Here is a 22,356-nt window from a genome sequence, read left to right as displayed (position 1 = left end):
AATAAAATGGCTGCTGCAAAAGTAATTATTCAAATAATTATGCATCAACCATAAATGTTGGAAGTGATTGCTTCCCTATTTATAAGTGTCCAAATAATGGGATAGATGCCAAAGTAAGAGGAAAGAAATTAGACACCCGTTTCGTCGTTCCATATAATCCATATCTACTTGCAACCTTTGACATTCACATTCATGTTGAAATTTGTTCAACAATAAAAGCAGTCAAATATCTATACAAGTATATTTACAAAGGCCATGATCGTGTTACTTTTAACTTGATTTCTAAACAAAATAATTGTCAAGTTGATGAAATCAAACTATTCTAATCCGCTCGATGGATCGCTCCCTTAGAAGCTATGTGGAGAATATAAGGGTTAATTATTAATGAAGTTTACCCAATAGTGTATAACTTGCATTTACACCTTGAAGATCAATAGTCAGACACTTTCCAAGAAAATAACGATTTAACCGAAATGTGTTGACACCGTTTTTCGTCAACTTATGAAAGAAGAACAATTAAACAAAAATATACTAGAGGAAATAAATAAAAAGAATGTAGACAAGGTCTTTTACGTGGTTCAACAGTTAAAATCTGCCTAGTCCACGAGTCTATATTATTGGCTCTTTTGGAATTCCCTAGAGCTTTTAAGAAGCAATTGCCCAGATTTTTCTCCCCAAATCTCAATATTTCGGTCCCTTACAAATGAATAATCCCACTCTATTTATAGAGGGTTTTCTGAATTGCTTCCCACATATTTCGGGAAGATATTCAATAAATCAAATCAAATAATGCCATTAAATGCATTAGTTACTATGTACACAGTAATATCCCATAAAATGTGGGATTAATAACGAATTCCATCAGATCCATTAAACATAGGGAATTTATAACAATAAATACATTCACACACAGCTGACGAGCTTAAACACTAGATCAACGTGCCTTCAAGACCGCTTGCCTGTTACGAGCTCGTCATCTTGGTTCACTCATGCTCCCAACAAGTAACCATTGACGAAGCCATCCCCTTCGAGCTTACAGCTCTCGAGCTCGAATCATCTTGGCTGAGGGCAAGAGATGAATCAAGAATATTATACAAGTGTTGAACCCTTGCTATTGTGAGTTGCGAGCCTAACTTATAAGCTCGGGAAACCTTCGAGGCTACATAATACTCGAGCTCATGAGGTCTGACACTTACAACAAAACTGTCTCTGATTTGTGGATCACATGATGACTGTGCTTATTTCGAGCTTACACCTCATGAGCCTGGTTTTTGAGATCAAGATTCCTATCCTCGAAATCTGGGTGTAACAAAACACAAATTCAAATTAATCTCAAAAATCTATGTTCACAAAATTCTCATCCATAAATTCAATAAATACAAATGCAAAAAGATTATTATAGAAAGAATTTCTATAACACTATGTATGAAATCACCAATTCAAAGAGTGGACTCCTCGAAAAAAGAGCTGTTATAGGTCTTATTGTTACAGAAAATCAATTTTAAGGAGAGAGATATTATCTACAATTATTGTTAAATCATGTAAGAGAACCATTGTCATTCCAAGATCTTAGATCTGTTGATGGAATTGTAGCCCTAACATTCTGCGAGGCAGCAACAATGCATGTTTTGCTTCAAAGAAATAATAGCTTAGAAGATTTTATACAAGAAGCATCTTTATTCCAATTGCTCCCTAGTCTTAGACAATTATTCACAACAATAATGGTATATTGTAATGCAACAAATCCTAGATATCTTCGGGAGCATTTTGAAAATGATATGTCAGTTTACATTAAAATAATAAACAGTTGCTCATCAAATGTAAGAATCCAAGTACTAAGATCAATCGTTATATGTTGACGCAATTTTTCGCTAACAGTAGATTAAGAAATATGAAAATAGAGATATTAGGCATTTGCTAAACCGTAATTGGATAAATGAAAAAGTATTAAGATCACCCACACTTTTTACATTGTTCAGTGGTTAAAATCCACCTAGTGCACGAATCACTCTTATTAATCTGTTTGTTTCTCACCGTATAATTATTTGTCACAATTTCACCAAACTTTCAATATACAAAATGTTCTTCTTCTTTCTGTCCATTATCCCTTTTATTTATAGGCAATTCTGCATGGAGTGTTTTGGGTAACCGTGCATAAATAAGGTAACATACATTTTTGGTAACATTCCATTTACATAAATACATTATTGCCAATTGATTCTATGCCCCCAATATCGGGTAATAAATATAGAATAATATATGAACATTAATGAGTGTATTAGGAATCTCCGAGTCTTTTGGGATCCTTCATCGTGCGTCATGACCAGGCTTCTGTGAGATGAACACTTCCTTCGACCTAGATGCCAAACATTTAACGTGAACTAACACGGGTGACGTTAAGAGTTTTATGAAGGCAATCTAGCCATCCTGCATCTCAAACTAAGTTGTTGGTGCGAGAGGCAATCTTGAGATAATCTGGTTGTTGTAAGCTGTCAAGTTTGATTCGAGCTGCTCATTCTAGAGTTAGCTAGATGTTCTCTATGTACACTTTCTCCATACGCTTGTTTGCTAGTTGTACCCCGTGCTGAGTAATTAGGTTCACATTTATTTAGGGGTACGACATTTCCCCCCCAAATTCCTGCTTGTGCATGACGTCACTTCTGACACACACAATAGGGGATTTTAGGATTTTTGTTATTTGAAAACGTGCCTACCCACTCACTCGAGTGTGAGACACATGTCAGTGTGTAATAGGCGCATGTTTGGGTTTCAAGTACTATGACAACTGTTTTGTCAACTTTTTGTCGCCGCTTGGTTTATTTACTCCAGGCCCTTGGATCTCGAACTGATCTAATCGTGTGGCCTAGATCAATTCCTAAAGTTTACGTATAAATAGGAGAACTAGACCTGAACCTTACCCCAGGTATTAGGTAGGCCGAGCACGAGTCTAATCAAGATGAAGAGCCTGAACCCTTAGGTCCCAAAACGTAATAATTCTAGAGTCTCCCCCTCCGATAATCCAAGAGTTAGAGGTTTTACCTATCCCAGTTCATAATCCAAAGCCAATCATAGTAGTTTCCTTTGCTAGCTCAGAGGGCAGGGTTCTTGTTATATTCTTTGCCTTGTGTTATCCTGACTAATCATTTCTTGGATTTGACTTTTCTGCTCTCTCTTTTGCAGACAAAGATATGGACTTGAAGAACTCCTTCAAATCTGGTGGGTTCAGAACTGGACCCGTCGTCAAAAAGGCGAGAACAACAAAGAAAATCACCTCTAGAGCCGGAGCTGCCACTGGATCCCTTACAAAGGATAAAGGTGCCAGTTCCTGCCAAAAACACCATCATAAAAAACAAACGCCAGCTCAGGTAACTACAATTTCCATTCATGAAACTCTCCCCTCTCTTCCTCATGAAGTTGCTTCGATTCCTCAAGTTATTTAGGGTGAGGCCCCATCTGCTCCGCTCCCAGACACGCAACTCCCAAACTTTCAACTCCTAGTCATACCGCTTGAGGTCGAAAGGATCCCAAAAGAACTTTGTGGATCGCCTCATGACATGGAAAATCACATGGTGGTTCATGCCAACCAGGTGAACGATAAGGACCTGGGGACCATAGAGGATCATTCCCCAAAGAACGTCCTGGAATCAACCTTGGGAATGAATCTGACTGTGAGTTATTCTCCTTACTACATTCTTTTTTTTCACGAGCTAATCCTGCCATGTATTTTTCTTTTTTATTCTTGTTCAGCTCAAATCCTCGACCTCTCTCGGATTAGAGCTCAAAGAGATGAGATCAGGCCACCTGGCGGCATCCCAAGACAATGAGTGAATCTCCAAGGAACAGGTCATTGAAGTGAGCCAGGCACCGAGACTAGCTGCAAGCTGAGGTTGACAGCCTCAACAAGAAACTTAAGGAGGTTGGTGTGCTCAAAAAAGAAACTATCCGAGTTCGAAGAGAAAGATAAGGAGGATGCCGAGAAGGCGAAGCAAGATGTTGCCGACACAACGAACGACCTGGAGGAGATGTTATACCGGTGCTGGGCATACATCCAGGAAGGAGATTTGTCATTTCTGGATGATGAGCTTTGGGGGCGTTACCTTACAAAGTTCCAAAGGCGACTTTCGCAAGAGCCCTCTGAGACCGTGGAGGCTTCTGGAGCTGCTAAAGGGGGCGACGATGAGGTGAAATCACAAGGCAAGTTAGCAGAGATCAGCCATGTTTAGGGCGCCCTTATCCTTTTTTTTTCTTATTATTTTTAGGATTTATTTCAAGTTCTTTGAACCAATTGTAATTAAGCTTTCAAAAGCCAAGACAATCGCCATCGGGCTCAGTTCGAGGTTATTTCTCCTCGAGTTATTGATATACTTGTGTTAGTACATGTTCATAAATTGCTGATCTATTTTTGTTCCCCTTCACCTATTATCTTCTCATGTTTATGAACCTTAATTCCGTGTACATTTTCTTATTCATAGGGGTAAACTTTAGACCGAGATGAGTGCCTGATGACTCGACTAGTTAATTCTTGTCAATGACCTGGTTATAACCAAGAGTTTGTTCACCTAATAGCATTGTACCTGTGAGAAATCAGGTGTCAGACCTAGTTGTATCCAGGAGTTTGCTCGCCTAATAGCATTGTACCTGTTAGGAATCACGTGTCGGACTTGGTTGTATCCATGATTTCCTAATTGAATTCTAGATTTTGTTTCTTTGAATTTTCTTCAACTTTGTTCATATTCGAAATATATTTGAAAATTTGAGCTTTAAAAAGCTGTAGAATTATCAATTTTCCAAATTCTAAGTTTCACAAATTCACTCTTTGAGGGTTATATGCCCCCAAGCGATTCGAATTTATGAATATTCTAGGTCACTTTTACAAAATGAGCACGTGATGTATCACAAGAATAAGATAAAAAAAAATTGGTTCTACGTTTAAATTACATAGCAATCCAGTGGTATTAAAACATAATGGATTTTATAAATAAGCCTTACATGAAAAAAATATTAAAAACATTAAAAATTAACATAGTCATTCTATTACTGATAGTATTTTTTGAGATGTAGAGCATTCCAGGTCCATGGGACCAACTCTCCACTTAACTGAGCTAATTTGAAGGTTCCTTCATGTAAGATTTCCATGATCTGGTATGATCTTTCCCAGTTCGGCCCTAATACACCATCTTTATGATCTTTACTTGCCAAAAAACCCTTCGGAGAACTAAGTCACCCAGTCTGAGTCTGCGTCCTTTTAATTTGAATTAAAGTAAAAAGTAATTCTCTACTGATATTGGGCGAGCTGTAATTGTGACTCCTCCTATTTTTCTTCAATCAGGTCCAGAGATGCATTGAGCAAGTAGTGGTTTCAATCTTGATCGAAGGTTTTCTGCCTACGTGATGTCACTAGAGCTTCAATTAGGAGCATAGCCTCACTTCCAAAGGTTAAAGAGAAGGAAGTGTGCCCTGTGGAGGTGCGATGTGAGATCCTATAGGCCCAAAGTACTTGTGGGAGCTTCTCGGGCCATAATCCCTTAGTTTCATCTACTCATTTCTTTAAACATGTATTTACGGTTTTTTATAGCCTCGACCTGTAGATTAGCTTGCGGATACGCCACTGAAGAAAAACTCTTGGTTATGTCGTACTTTTCATGAAATTTTGTGAAAAGATCACTATCAAAATGTGTTCTGTTGTCAGACATGATCTTCTTTGGGAGCCTAAAATGGCATATGATGTTCCTCATGATGAAATCCAGGACTCTCTTTGAGGTTATGGTTGCCAGAGGCTTGGCCTCGACCCACTTTGTAAAGTGGTTGATGGGGACAACTGCATAGCGAGCTCCTCCTTTTCCTACTGGTAGTGAACCAATCAGGTCAATCCCCCACACTATGAATGGCCAGGGAGATGAAATCATGGTTAGCTCCATGGGTGCTGCTCCAGAAATTGTGTCAAAGTGTTGGCACTTATCATATTTTTATGAGGCAGAGTCCTTTTTGAGCATAGGCCAAAAATAGCCTTGCCTCAATATCTTCAGACCCAAGTTTTTCCCCCCAGCGTGGTCTCCACAAAATCCTTCATGTATCTCATGTATGATAGTATGTGCTTCCTTGGGCATAACACAGTGCAGGAGGGGTAGCGAATGCCCTTGTCAATAGTGAATTCCCTCAACCATAACATAACATGGGACTTGATATAACAATTTTCTTGCATCCTTTTGGTCATTTGGTAGTTTACAAGTTTTGAGGTATTCCACTATGGGGGTTATTTAGGTCAATTTTGTGTCAACCACTTCGACGTCAACCAGTTCTTCTGTTATGCTTGGTTGTTCTAAGAAATCCACTAGAACTACGTTTAATGTGTCCGCCACTTAGGTGGTGGCAAGTCGGGCTAAGGCAACGACATTCGCTGCGTACATGCTCAATGGAGCAGAACTCAAACTCATATAACTCATAGAGCTTCGTACTCTGCTTCATTTTTACACTACTACAAAACATCCTTTTAGGACACTCACATATATGCGAGTCCTAAAAACAACTTTTGGACTTTTTAGGACTCTCGTTACGAGTCCTTAAAGAATATATTTTAGGACTCGCGTTGCGAGTCCTAAAAACTTATGTCTCCTAAAAATTTGAATTTTAAAAAATCACAAATTCCCTCCAATCTCCTGGACTTTTTAGGATCGCGTTGAGAGTCCTTAAAGAATTTCTTTTAGGAATCGCAACGCGAGTCCTAAAACCTAATGCGTGTCCTAAAAAAAATTAAAGTTTTATAAATAACTAAATTAAAAAAAAACCCACACTTATCAGCCCCCTCTTCTTTCTCTCTCCTCTCTCTCCTTCCCTCTCGCTCGACTGAATGTTTGCCAAGCCCGACCGCCGCCTTCCCCACCGCCACCTGCAACACACGCCGGCCAGGGAGCTTCGGAGGCCACTGAAGCTTTGACCCTCGCGAGCTCGAGCCCTCACGCGCCTCCTAAGATGGACAACAGAGAAGATCTCAGTTTTGGGTTTTCCCATAGTTTCCGACGAGATTTCGACCACCTTGGGTCATTGTGAGTCGAGCCACCACCACGATCGTACTCAACACTTTCATGCGAGAAAAACCCAACCAAGGATCGGGTTAGAAGTCGTCGGATTTCATTTTTGGTGTTCGTCGGAATCTATGGACTTCGAAACTTTTTACCTCAAATCTGGCCACCACATTCCGTTCCACGAAGAACCACCACCACCACGACATTCCCCGAGCCTTAGGCTTTGAAAGCCAATCATTGTTTTCTTGAACCACCGTCGTCGGTGGTGGCGCCGCCGCTGTTGCCGGAGCTCCGGCGGGAGCTTTGGCCACCAATTCATTTTTTTAAAAATTAATAATAAAACTTTTTAGGACTCGCACCCCAGTTTTTAAGGGCTCTCAAATAGAGGAGTCGCACCCCGCGAGTCCTAAAAACCCTTTTTTGTAGTAGTGTTAGATGCTTTGAATTCGAACCTCAGTGTTGTATGGAATCAATGTCCGTTAGGTGATATAAGAATTGTCCTAGCTCCGGATCTGTTTTCATTAGATGATTCATCAATGAAGAGTTTCTACAACTCTTGTACTAGTTCTCTCATTGGCTCGTCCTAAAAACTGGTGCATTATGCCACAAAATCAGAAAGCACTTGACTCTTGATTGTTGTTCGTGGCTTATATAATATCTCGAACTGACTGAGTTTGATGGCCCACTTAAGCAAAGTCTTGATGTTTCAGGTGTTTGGTTTCAGGTATAAGAACAAACATTCTCCAGCTTCTAGTTTTGATAATATGGGGAGTTCACCCAGGTGAGTTTTCAGATTCTGAAACGCCTGCTTACATTTTTCGGTCCACTCAAACTTTTTGTTTCCCTAGAGCAAGTAGTAGAATGGGAGAAACTTGTTAGTCGATTTGGAAATGAAGCAGTTTAGGGCCACCACTAGGTGAAGGCATTTGTAATAATGACCTGATCTTCTCTGGGTTTGCCTCTATCCCCCATGTGTATGAAGCACAAAAAATTTCCCAAGGAAACCCCAAAGGTGCACTTCTGGGGATTTAGCTTCATGTCATATTTCCTTAGCATGCCAAAACATTCTTCCAAGTTGGATACATGGTTATTGACAGTCTTTGATTTAACGAGCATATCATCAACATTCATTTCCATGTTTTTCCCGATCTGGTTAACGAATATTTTGTTGACCAGCCGTTGGTACGTTGCACCAGAATTCTTCAGCCCGAATGGAATAACCTTGTTGTCGTATAAGTTATGCTCAGTCATGAAGCTAGTGTGCTCTTGGTCTGCAAGGTTCATCATGGTCTGGTTTGCTTATGCGGTTCTTCACCAACAGATAATTATACGAATAAACGGGATGGATTAGTGCTAACTAGTGAACCATAATATGAAAATATTTAAATTCCAAACTGGCGAAATTAGTATTGTGGGAAGGTTATCACTCCTTTCCTTTTAGGTGGTTCGAAGGTTAAAATCCTTCTAGTCCACCTGTCAATATTATTGATATCTCTTGAGTATTCCTTATAGAGTGCTTCTTTACAATAAAAATGCCAACCCCTTGCAACGCCCAGGGTCTCGGTATTTATAGGGAGAGGATATCTGGGTGTTGGTAAAGGGGATTATCCCGTGACCTCCTTACCCATCATGTCACCTCTGTGACACTTATGATTAATTCATAAAAACTGACAATGAGGTGTTGTCTAATCAATAGGTAAGGGGAGATAATGGGCCGCATGGCCCAAACCAGCCGTGGGGTGCCTGAACACGCACGTTTATGCTGCATGTCCGAGAATTCAGGAATGGAATAGACACGTGATGTATGATATGTGCACATTTACATTGCATGGTTGACTTCACAAATAGTCAGGGATGCCAGATCTATGCCGCACTTCGAGCTTGATGTAGCGCCAGCTCGTGATATCCATACTGCTGACCCGTTGCCTTCGAGTATACTGCTAACTCTTTGATCAGCTCGAGCTAAAGAGGTGGAGACTTGTAACAGCAGCTTCGGGTGGATGGTTTACATGAGGCGGATTGAATTATGCCCTTTTCCACCTCGCTAATAACTCATGGATATTTAGGGCGTACACTTGCCCCCAAGCCCCTGCTCGTGACACATGATGTCATCTGTGGCCACAACGGGGGCTTTTAGGTTTCTTTTTCGACTCTTCATGTCCCGTCCATTGCGTTGGTATCAGACATGTGGAGCACCGTGATTGGCGATGGTCCGGCTTCTGAGAATCGCATTAAATGCCCTAGCCTATCTTCGACCGTCGTTTTCGTCTTTCACGTTGTGATCCTCGTATCTCGCACTAAGGCGATCGAACGGTCCTCGCTCCTTTGCCTTTTATGTATATATAAGCTTGGCCACCTTTCGCATGAGCCACACTTTATTTGAAATTTTTTTCCTCATCTTCTCTCTTCTTTAGCCTCAGAAGTCTTTCTCCTTCCGGCTATTGTCCCAGAGGTCTCTACGCTCCAGACACAAGAGTTTCTTCGTGACTCCAGTTCTAAAGGCTCCACTAGGACTCCGACTCCCACGCTTCTTGCGATTTTCATGCGAAAAAAACACTGTAAGTCCTCTGTCTGTTGTACGTTTAGATGTTTATGTTTCTCTTGTTAGGTAAACTTCTTTCTTAGTCGCACACTGTAAGTTGTTTTTCTTTTTGGCTGGTGTTTTCTGCGTAGATTTTTATCCTAGGGGTGTCGATCATATGAGAATATGTTTAGGAATGTGACGTATAGGACAAGATAATTTTGGGATAACCTTTCTAGGTATCTTTTCTGGGCAGCTTTTTGGAATGCCTATTTGGAGAGGGCAAGGCGATAGGTTTCTGGGGTGCAAAACCGGGTAGCTTAGGGGTCACGCTTCCCAGGCAGTTTTGCTTTTTTGAAACTTTCCCTCCAAGGCAAGCATTCTCCTGACCCTCCTGACACACGAATCCCGAGAAATCGGGGACCCGTTGGGAACATAGGCGCGTGTTCATAGAACCGCGTGGCCTCACGCACCGCGAGCTAAGATTACCTCAGCCTGTGTATGAAAGTCATTTCTCGCGCTAGATTCCCTTTACTATTTTTAGGTCGCCTATCTAAATTTTCTTCATCTTTGTTCATTAGGAGACTAGATGGGACCCAGGAAGAACATGCCCAAAAAGAGCACCGCCGGCTCGTCGTCCCAGCAGGCCAGCAAGGGGAAGGAGGTGGTAGCAGAATCCCTGATCCCACACTTTGGTCCCACTATGGAGAAAGATGTCGAGGTGGGACCTGATGCCTTCTTCGAGGCTGAGAGGATAGTCTCAAAGGTTACAACTCAAGGGAAGGTCAACAAGATCCTGCTGTCCCATAACATCGAAATTGGGACAGGCGCTCTTGTTGCCCGACCCCCCCTCGAGGGCGAGCGGAGCTGCACACCGCTCGACGAGGAGTTCGTGGCCTGGAACAATGAACACCTCAAGACCAGGGCCTTTCTACCTCTGGACCAGTACTTCGCATATTTTTTGAACTATGTGAAGCTGCCCCCTAACTCCTACCGCCTGTTAGCGGGGCTGAGGTATTTGTTCCTGAGGCACGAATGTGAGGTCCCTACACCAGTAGACATTCTCTACTTCTTCTGCCTCAAAGCCAGCATAGATCAACGAGGGCGAGGTGATGGGTTCTATTACTTGACCTGTTTTCCCAACTCTGTTGTGGTCACCGAGCTGCCCAGCCACCCCAACTACTTCAAGGACCAGTTCTTTATGTCGATGGGGTTTCGCAACTGCGAACACCACTACTTCAACCATCCTCGTAAGTTCTTTCTATCCTCAGCTCACAAAATCGTCATCGATTTGTTTCTTTCCATGTGTATTGACTTGAATACCATCGTGCATCTATTTTAGCGACGAGGACGGCTAAATCGGTGACCCTCGGGGGTCAATATGGGACCTTGGCGGGGCTCCCATCAAGCGAAAAAGACTACCACCAGCTCGTGTCTGATGAGACGATGCTGGCGTGTAACTTAATTTCCCTGGGTTAGACCCTGGCCTTGAGGAGGCTGCGGGCCATCCCAGCAGCTCGCGAACTGGTGCCCATCCTCGAGGGGGGTGCTGCGGATGACGACGAGCAGAACGAGGAAGACGAGGTGCCACTCGTGCGTTAGAAGCGGGCTCTTGAGATCGGCCAGGGGGTCGGCGCGGAGCGGATCCAGTCTGGGGTAGCAGCCGGCCCCTCCGACCAAGGTAACCCATACTTGTTTAAGGACTTAGACATGGCTGCCGCAGACCTACGTCTTGCTAGGTTTAACCCCAGCCACCTCGTACATCGTCATCTGAATGACCCAGACCGTAACATAACTCTACTCTAGTACGTTGATCAACTAGTGTTGCGCCATGACATGGGCCGCCGTCGGGGCACTGTAGTAGTAGACAACACCTTGGCTTTTAGGTCACCCTTTTTTGAGGAGTATGGGGCCAACCTTAGGTCGTGGTCCTCCCTTCTGGAGGGTGTAGTCGCTCCGGGGCTTAGGCAGTATGTAGAGGAGTCCAATCCTGAGGCAGATCCGGACCTAGAGCCCCCTCTCATTCATGAAGTTATAATCTTAGATTCCCCCATAGAAGCTCCATGGCCGGAGGTCATGGCAATAGATTCCTCCTCTAGCTTGGAGGGTAGGACCTTTTCAATACATTCTTAGATTTTTTGTGATCAAGTATTTCTACATGTATACTAACACTTCCTAGTCTTTGTTTCAGGCGAGGAGATGGCACAGCCCGGGGACAACGTCCTGCGATCCATTTTCCTGGGGGGGAATCCTCCCTCCAGGTCATTTGGGCCATTGGTAAAGAAGCCCCGGATAACCAACAAAACTCCCCCCCCCCCCCCCCCCCCCGGGACCACCTAGGGGCCAGGTCCCTCTTGCCGCAGAGAAGATGCTCCCACCTCCCCCGCAACCTCCGGTCCCTACTCGGGATCTGGAGGTACCAACTGGGACCTTGCTAGCTCCAACTCCCATTGTGCGCATCCCGTTCAACACTCAGGCCCTGGAGAAAATCCTCGAGGCCTTTCGAGGGACGGTTTATGAAACTGCGAGCTATACGGTGAATCATTACTACAATGCCACCCCAAGGGACTTGCGGGAGATTGAGACGAGGAGCCCCGAGATCGTTATGGAGTCTTCACTGGGGATGACCCTCACGATAAGTTTACTTAATCAATGGTTCTCTTTGCTTTTTCTATAACACATGTCTTATTATCTTTTGACCTTGTAGGTGGCTTTGGCTCTACACCGAAGCATAGCTCGGTCCAGGGCCAGGTTTGATGAGATCAGGGGCGAGTTCCAGACTGCTCAGGCTGCTCTTGCGTCTGCACAACAACAAGAGCGAGATGCCAAGGCTGCCCTGACAGTTGCCAAGGAAAGCGAGAAGGTCGCGCAGGCCGCCTTGGTCGCCGCGCAGGCTGATCTGGAGGCAAACCAGGCTAAGCTACTGGAGGCCGAGGCTACACAGGTCACCTTGGATGATGCGAAGGTTGAGCTTGAGGAGGCAAAGGCCGCCCTTGTGGCAGAGAGGGCATCTTCCAGCTCCTCCATGGAGGCCATGCTTTATCATTGCTGGGCCTTCAACCAGGATGGCGATTTTTCCTTCCTGGCGCCGGAGGTGTGGGAGCCCTTCCTCAAGAAGTTTAAGGCTCGACTTCAACAGGAGGCGCCCTCTGAGACTGGGGAGACTTCCGCTGCAGGTGAGCAGGATGCCGAAGGGGTGACTTCGTCGGAGCAGCCTGGGGGGCCTAGGACTTTTGATCCTTCTTTTTTTTTTTTTATTTGTAATCTTCTACCACGAGGTTTTTTCTTCTCAAGACAATTGGTTTCCTCAGATTTCACTTTAATCTATTTTTTACCTTTATTGTTATTCATTTTCGACGCATTTGGTAAGAACTTAGTTCCTGTTAGTGTTTTTATTAATATCTCGTGCTTTTTAAGAAGGATATCGATCAATCAATTTAAACTAACTACTAAGTTTTATGACCTGGTCGTATCCAGGACATTAACTTTAAAAACTTAGTTTGCGTTAATTTTTTATTGATATCTTATGCTTTTTAAGAAGAACATTGATCAATCAATTTAAACCAACTTCTAAGTTTTAGGACCTGGTCGTATCCAGGACATTGATTTTGAAAAACTTAGTTCATGTTAATTCTTTATTGATATCTCGTGCTTTTTAAGAAAAACATCGATTAATCAATTTGAATCAACTTCTAAGTTTAGCACTTGGTTGCATCCAGGACATTGATTTTGAAAAACTTAGTTCGCATTAATTTTTTATTAATATCTCATGCTTTTTAAGAAAAACATCGATTAATCAATTTGAATCAACTTCTAAGTTTAGGAACTGGTTGCATCCAGGACATTGATTTTGAAAAACTTAGTTCGCGTTAATTATTTATTGATATCTCGTGCTTTTTAAGAAAAACATCGATTAATCAATTTGAATCAACTTCTAAGTTTAGGACCTGGTTGTATCCAGGATATATGCCCCCAAGTAACTAGGAAAGGACCTTTCGTGGTTACTTGAAATGTGCTTTTTTAACATTACATCCACAAACATATACGATAAAACAAAAAGACTCTATCATTATTTAATAAACAAAGGTGGCTTTTCTAATTAAGCCTTACAAAAGTATTACTGATAAGATTTCTTCAGGTGTATAGCGTTCTAAGTCCGTGGGACCACTTCTCCATTAAGCCGAGCTAGCTTAAAGGTTCCTTCTTTCACAACCTCTGTTATTTGATAGGGCCCTTCCCAGTTTGGTCCCAACACTCCGTCCTTGGGATCCTTACCAGCTAAAAAGACTCTTTTGAGTACCAAGTCGCCTACGCTAAAGATGCGTTTCTTGACCTTTGAGTTGAAATAACGAGTGATCTTCTGTTGATAATGCACGAGCTGCAGCTGTGAACCTTCTCATTTTTTGTCAATTAGGTCAAGGGACGTGCAGAGCAATTTGTCGTTCCGGTCCTAGTCAAATGTCTGGACTCTATGCGAGGCTACCTTTATTTCAACAGGAAGGAAGACCTCACTCCCGAAAGCCAAGGAGAAAGGAGTGTGACCCGTCGAAGTTCGGTACGAGGTCCGGTATGCCCACAGTACCTGGGGGAGCTGTTCGGGCCAAACTCCCTTGGTTTCATCCAGGAACTTCTTAAGGCTTGCTTTTAGTGTCTTGTTGACAGCCTCGACCTGCCCATTGGCCTGGGGATAGGCCACGGAGGAGAATCTTTTAACTATGTCGTGCCTCTCGCAGAATTTGGTGAAGAGATCGCTATCGAACTGTGTTCCATTATCTGACATGATCTTCTTTGGCAGCCTGAATCGACAGACAATATTCTTGACCACAAAGTCGAGGACCCTCTTTGAAGTGATCATCGCCAGGGGCTCTGCTTCTGCCCACTTTGTGAAGTAGTCGATAGCCACCACCGCATAGCGAACTCCTCCTTTTCCTGTGGGAAGGGCACCAACAAAGTCAATCCCCCAGATCGCAAATGGGCATGGAGACGAGATCATCTTCAGCTCAACTGGAGGAGCTCAGGAAATTGTGGTGAATCGCTGGCACTTGTTACATTCGGACGTAGGAAATCGAGTCCTTTGACAGAGTGGGCCAATAATACCCTTGCCTCAATATCTTCAAGGCCAGGTTTTGCCCCCAGCGTGATCTCTGCAAAAGCCCTCATGAACCTCCTGCAAAATGGTCTTCGCCTCGCCTGGCAGAACACACCACAGAAGAGGTAAAGAGAGGCCACGTCGGTACAATATCCCGTCTATCATTACATACCTCGAAGCCTGGTAAAGTACCCTCCTTGCGTCGTTCCGCTCCTCGGGTAACTTCCCTGTTGTGAGGTACTCGAGGATGGGAGTCATCCAGGTTGGTCTAGTGTCGATCATCTTAACCTCCGCCCCAATTTCCTCTATGCTTGGTCTTTCCAAGATCTCTACCGGCACCAGCCCCAAAGTTTCTGCCTCCCCGGAGGTGGCGAGCTTTGATAGGGCGTCAACATTGGCATTCTGCTCCTGAGGTATCTGCTCGATTAAGCCGTGCTCAAATGCGGATAGCTCTTTCTTTACCTTGGCCAGGTAAGCAGCCATCTTGGTTCCCCGTTCTTGGTATTCTCCTAACACTTGGTTTACAACGAGCTGGGAATCGTTGTAGCACTGGATGGAGCTTTGAATCCAAATCGCAACGCAGAGTGGAATCGATGTCCCTCCGGGGATATCGATATGATTCCAGCTCCGGAGTCATTCTCTTTAGACGAGCCATCTACGAAGACTTTCCATGAGGCTCGAGCTGGTTCTTCCACTAGGTCTTCTCGGAATCACGTGCATTCTGCCACAAAATCAGCCAGGGCTTGGCTTTTTATAGCAGTTCGCGGTGCGTACAGTATCTCAGATTGGTTGAGCTCGATAGCTCATTTCAACAGACATCCCAATGCTTCAGGTTTCTGCAAAACCTGCCTTAAAGGCTGATCAATTATGACGTGTATTGAATGGGACTGGAAATATGGTCTGAGCTTTCGAGAGGCCGTAATAAGGCAAAAGGCCATCCTTTCCATCAACGGGTATCAGGATTCAGCTCCGAGAAGCCTCTTGCTGATGTAATAGACTGGCTTTTGAGACCGGTCTTCTTCCCGGACCAGTACGGCGTTAGCCGCATCTTCCGTGACAGCTAGGTAAAGGAAAAGAGGTTCTCCTGCCGTTGGTTTGGACAATATGGGCGGCTTGGCTAAATGTGCTTTCAGGTTGAGGAAGGTACGTTCGCACTCTTCAGTCCACTTGAATTTTTTATGTCCCCGGAGCAGGTTGTAGAATGGCAAACACTTGTCGGTAGATTTGGAAATAAACCGATTAAGGGCTGCCATCCTTCCTGTCATACTTTGAATGTCTTTTCACGACCAGGGTGATGGCATCTCGAGTAGCGACCTGATCTTATCGAGGTTCACCTCTATTCCTCTGGTATTGACAATGAAACCCATAAATTTTCTTGATGCAACCCCGAAAGTACACTTTTGGGGGTTTAGCCTCATGCCGTATTCTCTTAAAATCTTAAAGCATTCCTTCAGATCGGAGACATGGTTAACAACAGTTTTTGACTTGACCAACATGTTGTCAACATACACTTCCATATTTTTCCCGATCTGATTGGTAAACATCCTATTTACCAACCTCTGGTATGTAGCTCCTACGTTTTTCAACCCGAAAGGCATGACCTTGTAACAATAAACGTTAGTTGGAGTCATGAAGCTAGTGTGTTCCTGGTCCGCCAGATTCATGACGATATGGTTATAGCCTGAGTACGCATCCATAAAAGACATGAGCTCGTGCCTCGCCGTGGCATCTACCAATTGGTCAATCCTTGGCAAAGGGAAGCAATCTTTGGGGCAGGCTTTGTTTAGATTGGAAAAGTCGATGCAGGTCCGCCACTTCCCGTTGGGCTTCGGGACCAAAACAGGATTGGTGACCCAGATCGGGAACTTTTCCTCGCGGATAAAGCCGCACTTTAAGAGCTGGGCTACTTCCTCCTCTAGAGCCTCAGCTCGGGTTGTGCCCAGGCGCCTTTGTTTCTGGGACTTTGCAGGCACGTTCTTATCCAAGTGGAGGGTGTGCATGATGATGCTTGGGCTGATCCCTACCATGTCTCCATGAGACCAGGCGAACACATCTAGATTTTCTTGTAGAAACCTAATCAGCTTCGCCTTCCTTTCGCTACATAGGTTTTTCCCGAGCTTTACCACCTTCGAGGGGTCTTGTGGGTCGATATTCACCTCCTCGAGCTCTTCGATGGCCTAGAGCTTGAATCTATCCTCGTTTATTCTGGGGTCGATATCATTATTTAAGATGATACTCTCCCCCTGGCATTCTGAGGTTTTTCTATCTCAGAAATAGGTACTATTTCCTGAGATTCCTCATCCCCGCCCTGAATGGTCATCGCCTGCTGCCCGGGTCATGACTTTCCCTTCATGGAAATGCTATAGCATTCCCTGGCAGTGAGCTGATCTCCTCGAACTGTGCATATCCCCATGGAGGAGGAGAATTTGACACCGAGTTGGCGGATGGAGGTTATGGCTTCAAATGCTACCAATGTAGGTCAGCCCAGAATAGCGTTGTATGTGGCGGGACAATCGATGACCACGAATTCGAGGAGTTTAGAGACAGTCTGGGGTCCCTCTCTCAATGTAATCACCAGCTCGATTGTTCCTATTACTGCCGACCCTTCTCCAGAAAATCCATACAGCATCATGGAGGTGGCTTTCAACTCGGTGACAGATAAACCCATCTTTTCCAGCGTGGACCAGAACAACAGGTTCACCAAACTCCCATTATCGAACAGTAACCTCCTAACTCTCCGGTTGGCGAGCTGGGCGGTTATGACCAGAGGGTCGTTATGGGGGAACTGGACGTGACTAGCATCTTCCTCGGTGAATATGATTGGTTGCCTCTCCAGTCGTTGCTGTTTGGGTAGATGCTGCTCTGGGACAAACTCCACTCCGTTATAAGCCTTCAACTCATTAACATATCTCTTCTGGGCGCCCCTGCTCATGCCGGCCAGATGGGGACCTCCGGAGATCGTGGATATCTCTCTCCTATCACAGGAGGAGGGGTGTCCTGATTTATAAGAGGTCCGGGCTGACTTACTGGAGCTTCTAGAGCCGGTTGACCGGTGGGAATTCTATTCCGCGCATACTGAACCAAGGGTCCGACTCTGATGAGAGTCTCGATCTCATCCTTCAAATGCCTACAATTGTCAGTGTTGTGGCAAATGTCGTTGTGGAATCGAAAAAAATTGGAGGGGTCCCTCTTGGTCTTCTGATGCTTCAAAGGCTCCGACTTTTTCCAGGGAAGGTGGGTAGAGTTTGCTAGGAAAATGTTCTCCCTAGTTTTTGTGAGCTCGGTGTAAGTCACGTAGACTGGCTTAAATTTTTCCACGGGCTTGTTCTTCTTTGGACTGTGGTGGCCGCCCTCGCTGCTCCCTTTCCTCTTGCCTCCACCTAATTGGTTATTCTATGTAACGGTTTGAGTCATTTTCACGACATCTATTCCCACTCCAACGGCCTGATCAGGGGCTTGGCCGGTTCCTGCGACCGATGCTCGCACCTTTTCCAGGTTTATCCATCCCTGGGCCTTGTTTAGGAATTCTTCCACGGTGCCGAAACCTTTCCTTTGTATCTCTTTCCATAATCTGCCTCCAACGAGGATTCCAGTCCTCAAGGCCATAAGCTTGGAACTATCATTCGCGTCCCTGGCTCGAGCCGCGACGTTTGCGAACCTGCTCAAGTAAGCTTTCAAAGGTTCCTCGGGCTGCTGCTCTACATTTTCTAGGGTGTCGGCTTTGACGCGGGCAGCCTGAGAAGCTCAGAATGCCCTCTTGAAGTCAGCAGAAAAGGTTTTCCACGAGCTGATGGACTATTTTTTATTCTTCTTGAACCATTGCCTGGCCGACCCAGTCAAGGTGGAAGGAAATATCAAACACTTTAGCTCGGGATCGATGTTGTGGGCCATCATCAGGGTGTTGAACATACCCAAATGATCTGACGGGTCTTCGTCTCCATCGAACTTGGACAAGTGGGGCATATGGAAACCAGGTGGATACGTCGTGCTGCTATGCTGGGGGCAAAGAGCTCGAGTTCGTCCCCCGAATCGTACTCATCTTTTCCCTTTTCTGATAAGAGCTTCTTCATCAGCTCCTCCATCTGAGCTAGACGCTCTAGGGTTTGGTCCTTACTTCCTTGGTTGTTATGGGGCTGTTCAACAGCTCCAGTTCCATTGTAAGCGTTAGGTGGGTTATTGTCCCTCCAAGCTTGAGCTTGGTTAGGTGGGACATTCCCACTGTCACGTACTTCCGATAGACCCTCCCCTCGGTGAGCATGACTACCATTTCTAGCCGGATCTCCTCTCTGTGAGTTGAGGCGATCTTGAAGGTCGGCCCTCGAGGTGGCCCGAGGGCTTTGAGCCGAACTTAAACGATTGCGTAGGTCTTCACCGGACATGCCAATTCGATGACTCTCGATCCAGTAACTCTCGTTTGAAAAACTCAGAGCCGGTTGCTGAGAGTGAGGATCTGGGATTTCCCCGTACGCTCGGCTGCGACGGGAAGGACCAGCGGAAGGTGGATTTCTCCTACTGCTTCGATGAGCCAGAATGTCCCGGACTGGACGGGGAGGAGATGTGTATCTTATGGGTGAAGGGGGATGCCTAACTGGTGATGCAATCCTAGTCCCGTCTGGGCGGATCAAGCTAGGTCGCGACCGCTCCACTTTACCATTCCCCACGTCCTGCGCTCGGCGGTCTGGCCGTGGTACAGGATGGCTTGCCGGAGTAGGCTGTCTTGGTGAACCCTCCCCGGATCTCCTCCGCAAGCTGTCTCGGGCCCTTCTGGGTACGTTCGAGGGTGGAATCGAGCTAGGAGTTGAGGTTCGGACCGATCGGCTGAATTGCTGATCGACCCTAGGAAACTCCTCAAACACAGTTTCTTGGTGGTGGTGTGACGTGGGAGTGGAACTCAGAGTTGAGTTTCTGACTGACTAGATGGGCCTGGACCGGTTATCCTGGCGGGACCTATGAGTCCCACTATGCCTCTTTTCGACGTTAGCGTCGGTTGTAAGAGGGGGTAACTGGGCCAAGACCTCTTCAATTTGCTTGTTTACTTTTGACAGCTGACTTCTCAACTGTGCGTTCTCCATCTCTATCGTCGTGTAGAAATCTGGGTTTGGATTTGGCGGCCGGGGTGTCGAACTTCTGGTGTCGCCTTGGCCCATTGGCTACTTTCCCGGTCGTTGCTGAACCTCGGGGTTTTGTTCATCGGATATGGCGGCATGGTGGGCCTCCTATCCATCATGTTGATCCGCTTCGTTACCATGCCTCAAACGAGTATCCACCATGGTCAGGTTTTTGCCATAGCACCAATCTAAATCCTCTCAATGAAAGCACCAAACTGTTGACGCGATTCTTCGCCAACAGATAATTATACGAATAAACGGGTTGGATTAGTGCTAAGTAGTGAACCGTAATATGAAAATATTTAAATTACAAACTGGCGAAATTTGTATTGTGGGAAGGTTATCACTCTTCTCTTTTTAGGTGGTTCGAAGGTTAAAATCCTTCAAGTCCACCAGTCAATATTATTGATATCTCTCGAGTATTCCTTACAGAGTGCTTCTTTACAATAAAAACTCCAACCCCTTGCAATGCCCAGGGTCTCGATATTTATAGGGAGAGGATATCTAGGTGTTGGTAAAGGGGGTCATCTCGTGACCTCCTTACCCATCATATCACCTCTGTGACACTTATGATTAATTCCTAAAACCTGACAATGAGGTGTTGTCTAATCAATAGGTAAGGGGAGATAATGGGCCGCATGGCCCAAACCAGTCGTGGGGTGCCTGAACACACACGTTTATGCTGCATATCTGAGAATTCAGGAATGGAATAGACACGTGATGTGTGATATGCGCACATTTACATTGCATGGTTGGCTTCACAAATAGTCAGGGATGCCAGATCTATGCCGCACTTCGAGCTTGATGTAGCGCCAGCTCGTGATATCCATACTACTGACCCGTTGCCTTCGAGTATACTGCTAACTCTTTGATTAGCTCGGGCTAAAGAGGTTGAGACTCGTAACAGCAGCTCCGGGTGGACGGTTTACACGTGGCGGATTGAATTATGCCCTTTTCCAGCTCGCTAATAACTCGTGGATATTTAGGGCGTACATGGTTATATCTAGAATATGCATCCATGAAAGACATGAGCTCGTGATCGGCTGTTGCGTCTACCAACTGATTGATTCGAGGTAGTGGAATAAAATCCTTAGGACATGACTTATTAAGGTCGGAGAATTCAATGCAAGTTCTCTACTATCTATTGGGCTTTTGGACCAAAACAGGGTCAGTAATTCAGATTGGATATTTTTCTTCCTTATGAATCCACACTTAAGTAAGCGAGCTAATTCTTCTTCTAAAGCTTTTGATCGCTCCTTCCCCAAAAACCTTCGTTTCTATACCTTCGCATGCATATTCCTGTCCATATTCAGAGTATGCATCATAACATTTGGATTGATTCCCACCATATCTTCATGTGACCAAGTGAAGATGTCCAAATTATTTCTCAAAAACTCAACCAGCTCTTTTTTCCTTTTAGTTCCAAGATTCTTTCAAACCTTTAATACCCTTGAAGGTACCTCTGGGTCGATACTGATTTCTTTGAGCATCTCCAATGCTTGGAGCTCAGACTTGTGTTCACCTAATTTAAAAAAAAATGTACTCCTATTTGGCGACCTCGTTATCTACTTCTTGAGGTTCTTCCACCATAAAAAATTTCCATTACTCGAGGCTCCTCACCCCCCTTAATGATGACCATCACTTGCTGTTCGGGTTATGATTTTTCCTTCAGTACATATACCTCGGTCGAGGGAAACTTCATTTCTAGATGTTGCATTGAGGTAATAGCCTCAAAAGTCATCAACGCGGTCATCCCAAAATTGTGTTGTATGTAGCCGGACAATCGATTACAATGAACTCAAGTATTTTAGCGACAACTCGCACATCATCTCCCAATGTCCCTACGAGCCTGATCGTGCCTATGGAAAATTTTCCTTTTCCTGAGAATCCATATAGGGTCATCGAGGTCGCCTTAAGATCAGCTACAGACAGCCTCATCTTTTATAGGGTGGACCTAAATAGATATCCTCCATACTATTTGATTGGAAAGCTGAACAGTTATCACCAGTGGATCATTATGCGAGAACTGGACATGGCTAGTGTCCTCTTTTGTGAAAATGATTGGTTGTTTCTCCAACCGCTGTTGTTTTGTTAACCTTTACTTCGTAATGAACTCAATGCCATTGTGGGTTTTTAGCACTTGTATGTACCTTTTCTGGGCTCTATTACTCGTTCCCATCAAATGAGGTCCTTCAGAAATAATGGCTATGTCCCTCCCTTCTATTGTAGGCAGGACTATTTTATTCCCCTGATCTTGTTGAACCTGGAGTTGATTGACCATATTTTCCTGAGCTGGATGAATATTTTCCCAGGCTGGCTGATTGGGAACTACTCTGTTTCGGGCATATTGGGCTAACGATCTAGACTGAATGAGAGTCTCGATCTCATCTTTTAGCTAACAACAATCATCATTGTTGTGGTCGATGGTGTTATGATATCGGCATAGTTTGGCAGGGTCTCTCTTCACCCTTGGTGCCTCAGGGGCTCCAGTTTCTTCCTTGTAAGGAAATTATAAATTTGTTAGGAAGATATGCTCTAGTGTATATGTCAGGTCGGTATAGATGGTGTAGATGGACTTGTACTTTTTTACTGGGCTTATTCATTTTGCTGCCATTA

This window comes from Humulus lupulus, chromosome 7, assembly GCF_963169125.1.
Source record: "Humulus lupulus chromosome 7, drHumLupu1.1, whole genome shotgun sequence".
NCBI lineage: Eukaryota > Viridiplantae > Streptophyta > Magnoliopsida > Rosales > Cannabaceae > Humulus > Humulus lupulus.
This window is presented reverse-complemented; position numbering follows the sequence as displayed.